Genomic DNA, 5,955 nt, shown 5'->3' with positions numbered 1-5,955 from the left:
ATTCTTTTTATGGCTGACTAATATTCCATTGTATATATATACACATACATAAATGTATATACATGTATATACTACATCTTTATCCATTCATCAGAGGATGGACATTTGGGCTGCTTCTATAATTTGGCTATTGTAAATAATACTGCAATAAACATAGGTGCACATATATGTTTCAAATTACAGTTTTGGTTTTGTTTGGTTAAATATGCAGTGGTGAAATTACTAGATCATATGATAATTATATTTTTAATTTTTTCAGGAATCTCCATATTGTTTTCCCCAGCGTACCAGTTTCCATTCCCACCAATAGTACTTGAGGGTTCCCATTCCTCCTCACCCTCACCAACACTTGTTGTTTCTTGTGTTTTTTATTTTGGTCATTCTGACGGGTGTGGCTTTAATTTGCATTTCTCTGAAACTGAGTGATGTTGTGCATCTTTTCTTGTGTCTTTTGGCTATTGGCATGTCTTTTTTGGAAAAATGTCTGTTCAGATCCTCTGACCATTTTTAAATTGGATTATTTGTTTTTGTGCCATTGAGTTATGTAAGTTCTTTACATATTTTGGCTTTAAATCCCTTATCAGATATGTAATTTGCAAATATATTCTCTCATTCAGTAGTTTGGCTTTTTGTTTGGTTGATGAGTTCCTTTACTGTACAACAGTTTTTATTTTTGTGTAGTCCCAATAAGACTTGCCTGAGGAGATATAGCTAGAAAACTGTTTGTATGACTGATATCAGAGAAATACAGACTATGTTTTTTATAAATATCATTTTTTTCTTAATTTATTTATTCATGAGAGATACACACAGAGAGAGAGAGAGGCAGAGACACAGGCAGAGGGAGAAGCAGGCTCCATGCAGGGATCCTGATGTGGGACTCAATCCCAGGACTCCAGGATCACGCCCTGGGCTGAAGGCAGGTGCTAAACCGCTGAGCCACCCAAGGATCCCCCCTATAAATATCATTCTTGAACAGTATCTATACTTGCTGTCTCTATTTCTTGCCCCCTATCATTCTTGAGCTCATTCCAACTAGTTTTATCCTCACTATTTTACTGTTCGAATTGTTGTCAAGGTCATCATAGAACTCTCCACATTGCTAAATCCAATTATCAATTTTCAATGCTATGTTTCCCCCCACACTCTGCTATTCCACTGACTCCTGGAGTCACTTTCTTCACTTGACTCACAGCTAATTATGAGTATATATATATATATATATATATATATATATATATATTTCTCTTTTGAATATATATATTTCTCTTATATATATATATTTCTCTTTTGATTCTCATTTTACTGGCCTCTCCTTAGTCTCTTTTACCAGCTTTTTCCCTCCTTTCTCCAACTTTTAAACATTGAAGCACAATAGGAACCAGAATTACGATGACCACCAACTTGTATTTCCAGCTTTGAAGTCCATACTTGCATATCCACCTGCCTATTTAATATTGCCACTTAAGCAGCCAATAGTTCAATCTTATCATGCCCAAAGCCATGATCCTTCTTTTCTTCTCTAAACCTATTATGTCCCTGGATTTATTCATCTAGGTAAATATCAACTCCATTCTTTCAGTTGCTCAGGTTAAAGTTTTTGTTATCTTTGACTCCTCCCTTTCTCTTACACCACACTCTCCCTTCATCAGCAGTCTTCATAGATTTACCTTTAAAAAATATTCACAATCTAGCCCTTTCTCCACCTCTTCTGTTGTCATCATTTCTCATTACAATGATTTTCTTAGTGTCCTGGTTGGTCTCTCTTCCCTTTCCTGTATTCCCTTTCCCATTTCCACCAGCCAGAATGATCTTTACAAAACTGAATACAGATAAATGGACAAAGAAGATGTGATGTAAAATATATTATATATATATATATATATATATATATATATATATATATATATATATAACGGAATGTTGCTCAGCCATCAGAAAGGATGAATACTTACCATTTATATTGATGTGGATGGAACTGGAGGGTATTATGCTGAGTCAAATAAGGCAAAAAAGGCAATCAGAGAAAGACAATTATCATATGGTTTCACTCATGTGAGGACTATAAGAAACAGTGCAGAGGATCATAAGGGAAAGGAGGAAATGGAATGGGAAGAAATCAGAGAGGGAAACAGATCATGAGACTCTTAACTATGGGAAAGAAACTGAGAGTTGATGGAGGGGATGTGGATGGGGAGATGGGGCAACTAGGTGATAGGCATTAAGGAGGGCACATGATGTGATGAGCACTGGGTGTTATATGCAACTGATGAATTACTGAATTCTACATCTGAAACTAATGATGTACTATATGTTGTCTAATTGAATTTAAATAAAAATAAGTGAATAAATAAAGTCATATTTCACTTCTCATTCCAAAAACCCAGGAGGTCCTCATCTCAGTCAAAATAAAACCCAAATTCCTCAAATATTAGACTATAGTCTTGTCTTCACCACCTATCTGAACTCATTTCCTATTTATCTCCAGTTTCCTCCCTCTTCTCCATTTAGGATAATTCTTCCCAGCAAATCTACTTCTGGATATATACCCAGAGGAAATGAAAACATGGTATTGAAGAAACATTTACACTTCTATGTTCATTGCATCATTATTCAAAATAGCCAAGACATGGAAACAACCTAAGTGTTTATCAATGGATGAATGGATAAAGAAGATGTGATATATATACATACATATACATATATATATATATCATGAAATATTATTCTGTCATAAGAAAGGACGTTTTGCCATTATGACAATATGGATGGATCATGAGGGCATTATGCTAAGCGAAATAAATCAGAGAAAGACAAATACTAAAAGAGATATTCCAAATGAACAGAAAGAGACTAGAACAGTGGTCAACAGGCACTGAGAGATGGGGGAAGTGGTGAGGTGTTGGTCAAAGAATGCAAACTTCCAGTTAGAAGATGAGTAAGTTCTGGAGATCTAATGTATAGCGTGGTGGTTATAATAAGACTGTATTATATACTTGAAAATTGCTAAGAGAGAGTAAATCTTAATGTTCCCAACACAAAAAAGAAATGGGAATTATGTGACATGATGCAGGTATTAACTAATGGTATGGTGGTGATCATTTTGCAATATATAAGTATGCCAAATCAATACACTATACACTTTAAACTGACATAATGTTAAATGCCAATTATATCTCAATAAATCTGGAAAAAATAAAACAATTTCTTTGCTCTTCTTCCAATATGCCAGGAATACTTCCACTTCAGGGTCTTTAGACTTACTACTGCTTCTATCTAAAGCACCGTTATCCATTATATCCATATGGTTCTGTCTCTTCTTTCAGGTCCCTTTCACATGGCACCTTTTCAGAGAACTCTTTGTTGGCCACCCCGTAGAAAATAGTAACTGCAGCCCTGGTCTTCTCAGACTTGCCAGCACTTCTCACTGCTAGATATTATATATGTACATGTTAATTTATCCATCATCCGTATCTTCATCTAGAAATTGATATCTGAGCTCCCTAAACAGGAATTAACTGTTTAAGTTATTGCTGTATACCTAGTGCCTAGAACAGTGCCTGGCATGTGGTAGGCATTCAATATGCATTTTCAATGAAAATTTCAATTTCAATTTAAATGCATTTTCAATGAAAATTTCAATTTTGATTTAAATGCATTTTCAATGAAAATTTCAATTTTAATTTAAATGCCTACTTTTTTGTACCAACTTCACTCTTCTCCCAACAACATCTACCTCCTTCTTGTTTTCCTCTTATTGTTGAGACAAACATTCTCAAGGCCTGCCATCTGCAAATGATACTCAGAATACTCCACAGTTGGAGTTCCTTGTAAACTAAACTAAAAAGCAATGGAAAGCTGTGGAAAATTTTAACGCACTTGTTTTAGGTTAAAATTATAATTTTTACTAGGCCTACATAATATGGTTTATTTTAGGAAAAACATTTGTGAAACAAGGGAAGATTAAAAAAAGAGAGAGAGAACAAAAGAAAAGTAGGGCAGGAGGGGGGTAAGTTAACTATCAGGACTTAGGTACCTCATAGTGGTCTATGAGGATCAGATGTGTATGGAAACACTGTAAAGTACACAGTAAAGTACACAGCAAATCTGATGTTTTATTAAAATCATATTTTCTGGTTTCACTTATTTGTGCTTGCACATTTATTTTTTGAAACTCTTTCTAAAACATTCCAATAACAATTTCTACTTAAGTAAATGTAGTACTGCATTCTAAACCTCACTGAATCTTTCCTTCTGTGAACAGGGAAAGAATATGGTGGCAGGCAGAGTAATGTTCTCCAAAGATGTCCATGTCCTAATCCCTGCAACTGGTGAATATGTTAAGTTACAGAGTGAAGAGAAATTAAGGTTGCAGATGGAATTCATATTGTTATCAAAAGAACTTTAAAACAAGGAGAGGCTTCTGGGTTAGCCAAGTGTACTCAATATAATTAAAAGCATTCTTAAAAGTGGAAGCTGGAGAAACCCAGTAGAAAGAGCAGTTTGAGAATCAGTGAATGTTGCAGGCATCGAAGATTAAAGGGAGCCAGGAACCAACAAATGTGGCAGATTCTCAAAGCTGAAAGAGGCCCAGGAATGGATTCTCCCCCTAGGGCCTCCAGAACTAACACAACCCTACCGACACCTTAATTTTAGCTCAGCGGTACTCATGTTGGACTTCTGACTTTTAGAACGGTAAGATAAAAATTTGTGTTGTTTTAAGCCACTGAGATTGTGGCATTTGTCTTTCTCTGACTTGTTTTATAGGAGTGGCTTTGTGGCCACATACATGGGTTCCAGCATCAAATAGGGCCAAGTCTCAATTCCCAACCCACCAATTTCTACAAACTTTGGTTCCTCATCCTCAAATGAGGTAACAGTGTTTTCTCTATTGTGAGGATGGACTAAGGCAGTTTGTATAGACTTAAAACAGGGCCTGCAACACAGTCTGTTCTCAATAATCAGCTATTAGCTGTTAATTGATAATTTTTCTATAAATTTTAAATATGAATGTATTTTTAGAAGTCAAAGAACTAGTAAAATAAGCTGCACATGTGTTGGGATAAAGATAGGATTTGCAGTCAGAAGAACCGAAATAAACTTCATGCTCTCCTAGCAGTGTGATCTTGGGCAAATCACTTAACTTCCTTTATCTGGAAACTGAGATAATTAGTTGTCCAAACTATACAAAATTAGATATTTAATCAATATGAAAACATTTTAGAAATCAAATTCATACTGCTGGAATTGTTGTACATCTTATAAATCTTTCCCATCTACTCCTTTTGTTGATACTTATTTTTCTAAATGTGAAATAATGAAGAAATCCTTTCTAGTTATAATCAGAAATCTGGTTAGTTGAATTTTGGTTTTGATAAATTTTATAGTAGGTAACAAAGTAGATAAGAAAGGAAACAACAATAATATTATCTAAGCAGGATTTTTAAAAAATGAAATGCGGGTGGATCACATTCTAGAGAGGAATTAGAGCAGTTTTTCTAAAATCGTCATAAAGAACTTGACATTTTTCTCTGTACCAAATCTTCTTGAAAAAAAATCTTTTTTAAAAAATATTTTATTTATTTATTCATGAGAGACACAGAGAGAGAGAGTCACAAACATAGGCAGAGAGAGAAACAGGCTCCATGCAGGGAGCCCGATGTGGGACTCGATCCAGAACCCCAGGGTCACACCCTGAGCCAAAGGCAGGCGCTTAACTGCTGAGCCACCCAGGTGTCCCATTGAAAAATTCTTATATCAAGCTCAGCTCACATTCATCCCAATTCCTTTAAATATGCTGTATCTAAAGACTAGATTGCAACTGGTTATATGAAGTAAGAACCCTAAAATCAAAAACTCATTGTGATCCAGGCAGCCTATTCCCTCATTCTCTTTTATAGTCTCTAAATTAATTTTTATTTTTTAAGTAAAGTATAATTAACATACAAATAATAT

The sequence above is a fragment of the Nyctereutes procyonoides genome, unplaced genomic scaffold (genome assembly GCF_905146905.1).
Source record: "Nyctereutes procyonoides isolate TBG_1078 unplaced genomic scaffold, NYPRO_anot_genome, whole genome shotgun sequence".
Taxonomy (NCBI): Eukaryota; Metazoa; Chordata; class Mammalia; order Carnivora; family Canidae; genus Nyctereutes; species Nyctereutes procyonoides.
This window is presented reverse-complemented; position numbering follows the sequence as displayed.